The sequence below is a fragment of the Eleutherodactylus coqui genome, chromosome 10 (assembly GCF_035609145.1).
Source record: "Eleutherodactylus coqui strain aEleCoq1 chromosome 10, aEleCoq1.hap1, whole genome shotgun sequence".
Lineage (NCBI taxonomy): Eukaryota > Metazoa > Chordata > Amphibia > Anura > Eleutherodactylidae > Eleutherodactylus > Eleutherodactylus coqui.
The window spans coordinates 17,186,822-17,199,651 of NC_089846.1; the positions used below are offsets into that span (position 1 = coordinate 17,186,822).

Consider the following 12,830-nt stretch of genomic DNA (forward strand, 5'->3'; position numbering starts at 1 on the left):
AGCAGACCTACACACCAGTTTTGGCAGAGTCTATATCCCAAAATCACACTGAAAATAATATGGTTTTAGATAAATGTACAGAGATGTATTTACAGCGCTGCAGAGGCGATGAAACTGCTGAGCTGGAATCACAGCGGGGAGGATGTAATAATTCACATGTGGCCCACGGGGTGTAAATCTAATCCTAAAAGGGTCGTCCAGTTTAGAAAACTCAAATTTATCATTTATCATAATAGAGGATTTTTGGGTTTATAGAAGGGGGTCCTCTGTTTAGGATCCTCATGTCTTGGTCAGAATGGGGAGTAGTTACAAAGAGCGTCTCTCTTCCTGGAGGACTTGTCTTGTTCTGCTAAACAGACAGACAATCAATTGATATGCATTGACAGTGAGTAATGCTTCAGGAACACTTGCTGCCAGATTTGCCCAGATTACAGCTGATCATAGGAGGCCCAGTAGGGAGACACTGTTATCTGCTTACTTTCAGGTCACATTTTAACAACTAGGGACTGTCCAAAGTGCAGAACTCAGTTATGACAAATCCTGTAAAACAAAGGATCATAAGACTGAGGCATTGCTAAATCATATTGATCCATTACCTGATACTAATCACTTATTTATATAGCACATGCATATTATGCAGCACTTTACAGCACTTGATATTTTTTGTCCCCATTGGAGCTCACAATCTATATTCACCTATCTGTATATTTTTGGAGTGAGGGAGGAAATCCACACAAACATAGGGAGTACATACAAACTCCATGCAGATATTGTCCTTGGGGGGATTAGAACTCAAGAGCTGCAAGGCAACAGTGCTAACCAGTGAACCACCATGCTGCTATATGAACATACAGCAAATCAGACATATAAAACACTAACATGTGAATGGATGCCAAGTTAAGGCTCTATTCATATCGGAGTTGGAGACTAAAGGCCCATTTAGGCAAAACTATTATTTCTCAAAATTTGCTCAAAAGCAATCTTTTGAGCGCTTAATCGTTATGTGTATTTACACGGCAAGCTGATCGCTCAAAAATCGCTCAAATGGCAGTTTGACTGACAGCTTTAAGCGTTCACTTTGCATTAGCTCTTAAGTAGCTAATTAGCGGTATTGTTGTATCTTGTCTCCACCGGAACTAGGGGTGGAGACAAGGGTTGTCCTGGGTTACCGACAGGTGATGCCCCCAGGAGTAGATTGGCTGATGAAGGGAAGGGCCATTACACGCCCCAGGAGTGAATTCTGAGGTGTTCTGTATTTTGCCGCTGGTCGGCTACCCTCCCGGCTACTGTAAGTGTCCCCGGCGCTCTCCCTTTTCCCCTTCTGGCTGCGGTGCTGTAACTGTCCCACCCCGCTATCTCTTTGGCTGCCGCTCACATACCCTCCCCGTTCCTGTGTCACTGATGCTCTCCCTTCTCCCATCCAAGATGCCGCTCTGTAATGGTCTCAGCTCCCAGCTTCCAAACGGCGCTGCTGTCACATCATGTCTACCGGCGGTTTGTTTCAGTGTGCTTTGCCCCCACTCTGTCTCCCAGCTGGCCTCCCTTAATCGATGCAAAGTGTCCTGCGCTGGTGGCACCTGTCACTGTTTCCACTAGTGCTCTTCCTTTCGCAGCTGCCTTGTCCGGCGCTGTCTGTCCTCCGGTGTCACTCTCCCCGACGGCATCCCATCAGCACTTCCATCTGAACTTGTCGCGGCACACTGTTGCCAGCCAGGCGGTCAGTCTCTCTGTCGGCCTCCACAGTGTGCTTGCAGCTGTAAGTATGTCCCCGGCCGGACTGGAATGCAGCCAATCGGCAGATAGGGGCCTGACAGGGCTGTCATACCCTTAGCTTCTGGTGTCGACAAGATACACCAGTACCCTAGTTAGCTACTTAAGAGCTTATTAGTGTGTAAAGGAAGGCACCCGCTGTATGCAGAGGGCAGTGAGAGCGCTGTCTTCTCAAGCTTCTGCTGTGTTCTCGGAGCGGGATACCAACTGAAACAATACCATCAGTGGTATTCCACTGAGAAATTAGCACGCGGCACTAAGGCTCATCGCTGATTTTTAGCTTGCGAATAGTGCACGATGGGCGTGTTTTTAGACACAACAATTATCGTTCAAAAGATGTCTTTGATTTCAATTGGGCCACTCACACTAGCATTGTTTTTTGCAAGCGTATTACTTGTACACACAAAAAGAAAAAAACGCAGCATACACCATCTTGGCGCATATCACGCAAACATACACGGTGAGATAGTGCATGGGGATTGGTGGTATACAGCAAGTAGGCATGTCATTGCATACCTGCAGCGTGCGAGATTCACGCATGGCACACCAGTGCTCACGGTCCTGTAAGCCAGGCTTTACACTGAGCTTCCATCTCTGAATAAAGCAAATTATGTTCTCATTGATATCAACAGGACTTTAATGTTCAGAGACGCATTGGTGTGAGAGCCACTACCGATCAGGTTTTTGGGCCACTGTGCTTCCACACTGGGTTGATTTTTGCAGAAAGCAGACAGCTCCGTTCTCACTGCAGTGGCCAGGCTTGCTATTGCAGGCTTTGTTCCATTCACTTCAATGGGAACTTTGCCTGCAATACCAAGCCTGGTCAATGCAGTGAGAACAGAGCTGTCTGCTTCCTGCTCATATTACAGGAAGGCTGGCTGAAATCATATGGGAATTATCATTAGTTGTCACCCATGTACGGTAGCACTTTTAATTAAGATATACAAAAGAGGTGTTTCTAAATATGCACCATTAAAGCTTGAATTCTTGGTGAAATTTTGGGGTAGGAAAAAAGGCAAAACCTCTTTAAACTATCCCATTATTTGAATCCTATTGACCCTCTCTGTCATTCGTGCCATTAATCAGGACCACTTTGATCTCTTTCATACAAGGTTGTCCTGGCTGCACTTGTATTGCAGTATGTCTATGTTCTTTTATATCCCACACAAGTGAATGGAACTGATCTTCTACACAAAGATTCTCTGGGTAATTAATGATACTGGGGGGAGTCTTTGATCTACACAAATGCCTCTGCTGCAAATGAAGATATCACTTTAATAATAGCCAAACGCCACCACTGAAGGAACTGGCAATCCAATCCACTTCCAATAAATAGCTCAAGAGCCGCACAATACTTGCAAAGCAGCCGTCCAACGTATCGTTGTGATTTTCCCCAAAAGAGTCACAATGTCCATTGACCTTGAAAACATACAAGGGGTAAAGAGACACATACAAGGGGTAAAGAGACACATACAAGGCGTAAAGAGACACATACAAGGCGTAAAGAGACACATACAAGGCGTAAAGAGACACATACAAGGCGTAAAGAGACACATACAAGGCGTAAAGAGACACATACAAGGCGTAAAGAGACACATACAAGGCGTAAAGAGACACATACAAGGGGTAAAGAGACACATACAAGGCGTAAAGAGACACATACAAGGCGTAAAGAGACACATACAAGGCGTAAAGAGACACATACAAGGCGTAAAGAGACACATACAAGGCGTAAAGAGACACATACAAGGCGTAAAGAGACACATACAAGGCGTAAAGAGACACATACAAGGCGTAAAGAGACACATACAAGGCGTAAAGAGACACATACAAGGCGTAAAGAGACACATACAAGGGGTAAAGAGACACATACAAGGCGTAAAGAGACACATACAAGGCGTAAAGAGACACATACAAGGCGTAAAGAGACACATACAAGGCGTAAAGAGACACATACAAGGGGTAAAGAGACACATACAAGGCGTAAAGAGACACATACAAGGCGTAAAGAGACACATACAAGGCGTAAAGAGACACATACAAGGCGTAAAGAGACACATACAAGGCGTAAAGAGACACATACAAGGCGTAAAGAGACACATACAAGGGGTAAAGAGACACATACAAGGCGTAAAGAGACACATACAAGGCGTAAAGAGACACATACAAGGCGTAAAGAGACACATACAAGGCGTAAAGAGACACATACAAGGCGTAAAGAGACACATACAAGGCGTAAAGAGACACATACAAGGGGTAAAGAGACACATACAAGGGGTAAAGAGACGTATACAAGGCGTAAAGAGACGTATACAAGGCGTAAAGAGACATGCACATGCACTGTAGCATTCATCTACAATGCGTTTTCCTAAAGCAAATGGGCGTCCATACTATAGAGACAGTATATGTGACTGCTATAGCCTAGGATAAAGGGTGGCTGGTGTTGGTTGGTCCCATCGGCTTTGTGAGGATGTGGGATAGCCCTTTCCAGAGAAATTGCATTGTTTGCATACAAGGGGGTGTGGAAGTCACTCAAAGGCCATGGAAGGGCAAAGACAAAATAAGTGCCATGCTCTTCCTTCATGGGTGGCGAAACTGAGTATTATAATGGGAGGCCCAGTTTGATCTTGGCTATGAGGCACCTCTCAGCTTTATTAAGAAGCTATTTCCCATAAATCTCAATAGCAGAAGCAGCACTGCTTACAGACCATAAGCATGATTCATGATATTAGTAAACCTATCCATTATTAATAGCTTTTATTTCTGTGTCCTCAGCTCAATGCACTTCAAAGACCTACAGCACTGTGCCTTGGGAGAATCCTGGTTCATGAATAGAATGCGAGAGCTACAACATAGACAGAACTGCATTAAAACGCAGGGCAGAAGGAGAAAGGGAGCAGGGGAACGGGCAAGTGAGAAGCTGTGTGACAACCCTCACGGTAAAGGTGGGGGGATGATATTCGGTTGTTCCACAAGCCTAACTTCACCCTAACCGTTTTTGTTTTGCTGTAGATGGAACTGGCCTTCACTTCTGACTTCTCCATCCTTCTGGAACCTGACATTCTGCACATGACTGAATATGTTCCTTTCCTTACAGTGACTGTGTTCATCACCACAACAATCTTTAGACATCCGTGAAGTCTCTTCTGGACTCAATTAGTTGTGAGTCATTCGGAGAATTTTACAGAGTTGCCCAAAACACTGTGGCTCCAGCCCGTGGTGGCGTCGTTCACGAGAGATTCTAGCAGTGATCGTTGGCCAAACCTCTACTGTAGGGGCCAAACCTTCGTTCTACACATCTGGCAGTGACCATACGAAAGGCAGGCTGACTGAACTACTCGCTCCTTTTAGTACATCCCAGCAGCTTGGAAACAAGGTTCCTTAACAGAACAAAATACCAGGCGCGTCATATGTATCCACATGGTCCAAAAACAGGTCTCTGCCATGGTGCTATAAGTAATCTTACTAACCTTCAACTCGTCAGACAGACAATATACAGTATACATGAGCCGATGATATGCCCATGTGCAGGACCTGTAGCAGCTTTTAGGTATTGACTGCAGTTTCCTCTAGAGGTTATGACAAAAGATCTATGCGGGCTTTCAAAATTGATGGCCTGTACTTGGGATAGGCCATAAATACCTGATTGGTAGAGTCCAACTCTCAGCAACAATTCTGATTGGTTGAAGGGGCGGCAAGGCTTGTTCGAGAGCTGCAACAGCTTCAATCGTGACCTCAGGTTGCCGTCTGGTTCATATTCGTAACGCCGTGGTTTTCATAGCGGCTGTTTTGAGCACGGCAGCATTGTCTCATTCGAGTGTGTCGAGAGTTGAACATCCACAGATCAGATATTGATGGCCTATCCTTAGGAATGGGGGGCCGAATATTCCCTTCAAGAAGTATGTAGACTTTTTAAACCATTTTTTATTGCATCCAAAATAAAAACTAAAGTATACAGATAGTGTACAGTCTACAGAGGCCGTACAGTCTACAGACGGCGTACAGTCTACAGATCCTGTACACTCTACAGATCCTGTACACTCTACAGATCCTGTACACTCTACAGAGGCCGTACAGTCTACAGAGGCCGTACAGTCTACAGAGGCCGTACAGTCTACAGAGGCCGTACAGTCTACAGAGGCCGTACAGTCTACAGAGGCCGTACAGTCTACAGAGGCCGTACAGTCTACAGAGGCCGTACAGTCTACAGAGGCCGTACAGTCTACAGAGGCCGTACAGTCTACAGAGGCCGTACAGTCTACAGAGGCCGTACAGTCTACAGAGGCCGTACAGTCTACAGACGGCGTACAGTCTACAGAGGCCGTACAGTCTACAGAGGCCGTACAGTCTACAGAGGCCGTACAGTCTACAGACGCCGTACAGTCTACAGATAGTGTAGAGTATACAGATGCCGTACAGTCTACAGACGCCGTACAGTCTACAGATAGTCTACAGACGCCGTACAGTCTACAGATAGTCTACAGACGCCGTACAGTCTACAGATAGTCTACAGACGCCGTACAGTCTACAGATAGTCTACAGACGCCGTACAGTCTACAGATAGTCTACAGACGCCGTACAGTCTACAGATAGTCTACAGACGCCGTACAGTCTACAGATAGTCTACAGACGCCGTACAGTCTACAGATAGTCTACAGACGCCGTACAGTCTACAGATAGTCTACAGACGCCGTACAGTCTACAGATAGTCTACAGACGCCGTACAGTCTACAGATAGTCTACAGACGCCGTACAGTCTACAGATAGTCTACAGACGCCGTACAGTCTACAGATAGTCTACAGACGGCGTACAGTCTACAGATAGTCTACAGACGGCGTACAGTCTACAGATAGTCTACAGACGGCGTACACTCTACAGATAGTCTACAGACGGCGTACACTCTACAGACGGCGTACACTCTACAGACGGCGTACACTCTACAGACGGCGTACACTCTACAGACGGCGTACACTCTACAGACGGCGTACACTCTACAGACGGCGTACACTCTACAGACGGCGTACACTCTACAGACGGCGTACACTCTACAGACGGCGTACACTCTACAGACGGCGTACACTCTACAGACGGCGTACACTCTACAGACGGCGTACACTCTACAGACGGCGTACACTCTACAGACGGCGTACACTCTACAGACGGCGTACACTCTACAGACGGCGTACACTCTACAGACGGCGTACACTCTACAGACGGCGTACACTCTACAGACGGCGTACACTCTACAGACGGCGTACACTCTACAGACGGCGTACAGTCTACAGACGGCGTACAGTCTACAGACGGCGTACAGTCTACAGACGGCGTACAGTCTACAGACGCCGTACAGTCTACAGACGCCGTACAGTATACAGATGCCGTACAGTATACAGACGCCGTACACTCTACAGACGCCGTACACTCTACAGACGCCGTACAGTATACAGATGCCGTACAGTATACAGATAGTGTACAGTCTACAGACGCCGTACAGTCTACAGATGCCGTACAGTCTACAGATGCCGTACAGTCTACAGATGCCGTACACTCTACAGATGCCGTACACTCTACAGATGCCGTACACTCTACAGATCCTGTAGAGTATACAGATAGTGTACAGTATACAGATGCCGTACAGACAGGTGTCTCTATGTTCTATTGAACCCAATAGCTGAATGTTCACACTGCAGAATTTCCCACGCAGAATTCCGCAGCGTGAAATAACCGGCGGCATGTCCTATTTGCTGCTGGAATACGCGAATCCAGCTTCCATTGTACTCAGTGAAGGCTGTCCGTCACGCTATACTGATCTAAGGGGCACAGAATGATCATTCAAATAACTGTTTAATCATGCAAAAATTAATGATAAGCGTTCAGTGTAAACATGGACACAGACTGAATGATGAACAATAGTTCATTTGCTTGTGGGGTCCCATATTGCACAGAGTGTTAGGGCAACAGAACGCAGTCCTAAGCTCTGACTCACGACCCGAAGGTTGCAAGTTTCATCCCCGCCTGGTTCAGGTAGCAGACTCAAGGTGGACTCAGCCTTCCATCTTTCGGAGGTTGGTAAAATGAGTGCCCAGCTTGGTGGGGGGTAATAAATAAATTACCTGATAGCGCTGCGGAATAAGTTGACGCTATACAAAATAACAAGTTCCTCCCCTTCCCACCTTATCGCTTGCTAATCATTTTATGCAGGCATAAAAAAAAAGGACGAGCTGAACCAAAAAATGACCAAAAAAATTGTAAAGAATTATCTGCACATGTAAACAGACTTTGAAAGCAAATAACTTTTGCTCGTTCCTATGATTAATTGCTCTGTGTAAAGGGACCTTTATCCTCCAAGTAAATGCCATAGGCTTCTCGGACACACATGATGAAAACAGATATAAAGATAGAGGGGTTAGCGACGCCATCGTGACGCAATATGTCAGCACTATATCCTCACAGGGAAACATAAGAGCTTAAGGTTAAGCAGCTAGCTACAAATACAGAGTAATGCTGAATCGATATGTTAGTCTTGGCTCTGACGGGAGCCTTCCTGTTACCTAATATTCCATACAGATTAGTATTAAACGTCGCTGATATCTGCCAAGCTCCTGACACGTGCTGCAGAAGTCATTAATACGGCCCGGCCGAGCTGCTGCTTTTCTGCTAAATTACACAACAAATAACACATATCTCACAATGATATCAAACAGGTGCTGATAGAAGCCAAACATCTGATGTCAGGCAGTCGGGCCTGTGTTGGCAATGAATCCTTCACACTACGCGTTTCATGAGCTCCTGGACTATAAACAGTCATTATTCACAGCGAAGGCTACACAGGAGCGATTCATCTGTTGCACTATATACTGGGCGAGCTGAAGCCTGGATTCGGAGAAACATTTAATTGCTCGGTTTGCTTAGTGATTATCGGCGCTAATTACGTTGTCATCGAGCTTACGCAAGTGCTGAGAAACATGGCTGGGGGTGAGGTCCACAAACAGAAGATTATTTAATGTGATGAATACGTTTTGGATGACACACGGACAGAGATTCTGTAGTTACAGACGTAATCTGAAAATTACCCGAGCTTTTAGCAAACTGGCTACTTGCTTTGAAAAAAAATATAGTTTAATAAGCGGATCTTCATAGATGATAGAAAACCATATTTTACTACATTATGGACACATTCACTTCCATTTGTCCGTTTACTAGTCTGCTGACTTAAAGACAACTGCAAGGTTTCCTTTGGCTTTACATGATCCTCTCAAGGCCCCAGCGGGTGTCTTTTTGTGAAGACTCTGGTTTGGCTTTGATCCTTCGTCACGTTAAAAGGTTAAACATTGTCTTAGACCCAAGGTTGCAAATTGTTTCAGCCATGGAGCCCTTGTTGAAGCAAAAGTTTCTCCTAGAGCTCCAAAGCGGGACAGAGGGTGTGGTCAAGGGAGGGGCTAGGGGTGTGGCTTATCACAACATATGATTTCTACCTCAGTCATTATAAAAAGGACAGGCCCGCTTAAAGAAAAAAGGGAGGACCGCTGGAGCGCTGGATGGGCTATTGATATACATTATATTTCAAATTAACATGCTGCAGAAGTAAATCCCACACCTCATGTCAATAGCTGGAGATTTAGCAGTGCGGTTTACAACAAGGGCAATTGAGACGGCCTTGGGCCCCCTCGGAGTCTCAGGCCCGGGGTGGCCATCCCAATCAGCCCTACTGTAATCCGCCTTTGGTCCCTGCTCTACTCACTGCTGTAGCTGTTCATGGACAGGCTGTACTGAGTAAACGAACATTCAAGTCCTGCGGTTGGCATAGCAACATGGATCACCTGACCAGAGCAGGCTCATGTGATCCGCATTGCTATGCCGACCGCAGGTCCTGGACGTTCGTTTCTTTAGTAAAGCCTGTCCTAACACCACTACAGTGGTAGTAGAGTGGGGACCAAGACCCTAAATCAGAGCCCCGCCGCTGATAAGCGTTTGCGGATCCCAAGGGCTCTGCGGAGCACACTTTGGAAAGGCCTGACTTATAGGGAAGCTGCCTTCTATTAGGTGGCACTGTAGAAGTACTTTTCCATCCCTTATATATATATGTATTTTTTCCCAGGAAGCATTGCATGGCCTATATAAGACTCCCTCCACAAATGTGGCACTCTCCTCAAGGAGAAACTATAATCAACAACCCAAAGGCTCCCATGAAATTTGAGTTGGCAGCTGCTTACAAGCAGTTGTACTCCACAGGCAGAGACAAAATGTGAAAGGAACGTGGGGCAAAAGTCTGCCTGAGGAAAAAAGAAAATGCACCCCCCCCTTCAAAACAAATCTCTAAACTACAAATAAGAGGATGTAGAGATGGAAATGCCAAAATGCTGCCCCCTACAGTTAGGGGATGGTACCACCTGAGGAGAGGGTCTCACCTTGCCTCACAAATTGTGCATATCCTCACAGGCACATGCATATTAAAACAATATTTACCTGTCACCAGGAGACCAACATCGCAGCAGCACGCAAATCTCAGCATCCCACTGCGCTAAGACCACCTGCACAATCCTCAGGTCACCCAGCAGCACCCGGTCAGCTGACTACACCGCGTTGCATAGGTTAGGCAAGACCAAGGTTATGTCAGCCCACACATCATGGCATTCAACTGCGCTGTAAGCCTGCCCACTTCTCAGGCAATAAACAAGGCTGCTCACCAAGCAACAGTCAGCTGACTACAACAAGTCACATGACTGGAAGCGCTGTATATATATTCTTTCAATAACCAACAGTGTCAGGATATATCACTAGTTAACCAATAACCTGCTGAAACACCAATACTAAAACTGTAATGGAAAAACAGCAAAATACCCAGCAAAAACTGGTGAAATAACAGCAGTGAGCAAATATATATATATATATGTATACACACACACACACACACGTATTCGTCCTAACATACTACGTTACGATATATAAGTAAATATAAGGGATTACAATATCAGAGCAAAAAGAAAATTTCTTGTGGAAAACTTACCTCTTTAAGGGAGGCTCTAGTACCCTGTTGTACCGCCTCTAGCTTGGATACCAAATGTGATACGCGTGGGAATGGAAGCTCTAGTACCCTATTGTTACGCCTCTAGCTTGGATACAAGATATGATATGGGCAGGCATGAAGGCTCTAGTACCCTGTTGGACCACTTCTAGCTTGGATACAAGATGTGATACGTGCGGGCATGAAGGCTCTAGTACCCTGTTGGACCACTTCTAGCTTGGATACAAGATGTGATACAGGCGCGCATGGAGGCTCTAGTACCCTGTTGTACCGCCTCTAGCTTGGATACAAGATGTGATACGTGCGGGCATGAAGGCTCTAGTACCCTGTTGGACCGCTTTTAGCTTGAATACATGATGTGGCATGGACAGGTATGGAGGCTCTAGGACCCTGTTGGACTGCTTTTAGCTTGGATACATGATGTGATATGGGCAGGCATGGAGGCTCTAGTACCCTGTTGAATCGCCTCTAGCTTGGATACAATATGTGATGCAGGTGGGCATGGAGGCTCTAGTACCCTGTTGGGTCACTTCTAGCTTGGATACAGGATGTGATACGGGTGGGCATGGAGGCGTACAGGTTCTGTATGGTATATTGTGGCATATATTGGTCCACGTTTGCTGTAACTGAGCCTCTACATCATGCAAACTCATGGGCTGTCAAGTTTGGCATCCTAGATGGCCCCATAAATTTTTTATTGGGGATAAATCTGGCAACCGGGCAGCCACATTAGTGTACCAGTGTTGTGGGGACATTCCTGTGACCCCCTTGTGTGTGCGTCCGAGCATTATCCTGCTGCCTCTTGGAAGCCGCCATGAGAGGAACACATGTGGCTGCAGGACATCCTGAACATATTGCTGACCGGTCATCGTCCCTTGTACCACTACTAGGGCTGACCAACTGTCGTAAGCAATGACCCCCAGACCATCACACCAGCAATGGGGGCAGTGTGCAGTTCATCAGTGCCCAAACTGAACCTAGATTCACGGCTGAAGACAACCCAGTTCCACTCCATACAGTCCAGTTTTGTTGTTCACGACACTCCTGCCAATTGAGGCGATAGTGGGGGGAGGTCAAAGGCAGTATACATAATGGACGCCGTGGGACCCAATGTCCTTCAGCCAAGTGCCTGAAAATGGTTCGGACAGACAGAGGTCTGCAAGGATGGTGCCATCTGCCTCTAGATCACAAACAACGAACAGTTGGAGCTGCTTGTGCCGAATTTTGCAGCAAAACTTCTCCTTCTGGTTGCTTAATTCTTTTTGACAATGACTGTATGTAATTTTAATGCAGAGTCAAGATTTCCCCTTTATGGGGAAAATCATACTAAACTAGGTGGGCCCGATATGTGCATCAGAGGCCCGAAGGAAGAGAAAGTGACGGATTTAGAAGTCTCATGTGAAATATTTTATCTTAGTAAAGTACTGATTCCAAACTCCACCAGGCTTGGAGATTATTATATCCTTCTCATAGTCGCCTTTGTGGCAAGCCGAGCTGATATTACATGTAGGAAGGAAGCAATGCCACAGTTGGTATATACACTGTGATATATTATGTCAGGGGTTCCGGCACAGCTGACGATAACAGCATTGTGACCGAAACCCCGAATAGAAGTAAACCAAGCCATTCATTTGCATTAATAAAACTGACCCCACTTTGTTGCCCATTTACAAAGGTTCACTTTGTTTCCGTTTTATTTAGATGATAGAATACACAGTGATGGTTCAGCTCGGGGGTTCCATCACATTGCTGTTTTTGGTTTCATCACAATGCTGTGTGAACACTCCCTGGGTCTCACCCTGCACATCCATCTCTTAGTGTAGATTTCTGTACTGTGGGTTCAAAATGCATCAGTTACTGCAAAATCTAATTTACTTAATGAAGTATCTTCCACACCATGATCCAGGAGCAAACGTTAATCACTTGCTTCAGTGATCCTGCACAAAAACCTGCTGTCCCGCAACATCTCATCAGCCTGGCACCCGCACAGAACCTATAGATGCGCTCACAGCTCCAAAACTGACCAGGACCTCT

The 12,830-nt window shown here is 46.0% G+C and overlaps 1 protein-coding gene across 5 annotated transcripts in view; it reads right to left on the bottom strand.

Moving 5' to 3' along the window:
* Window positions 1-12,830, bottom strand: part of RALGPS1 (Ral GEF with PH domain and SH3 binding motif 1) — a 429,351-nt gene that overhangs the window by 157,841 nt on the left and 258,680 nt on the right. The window lies entirely within an intron of this gene.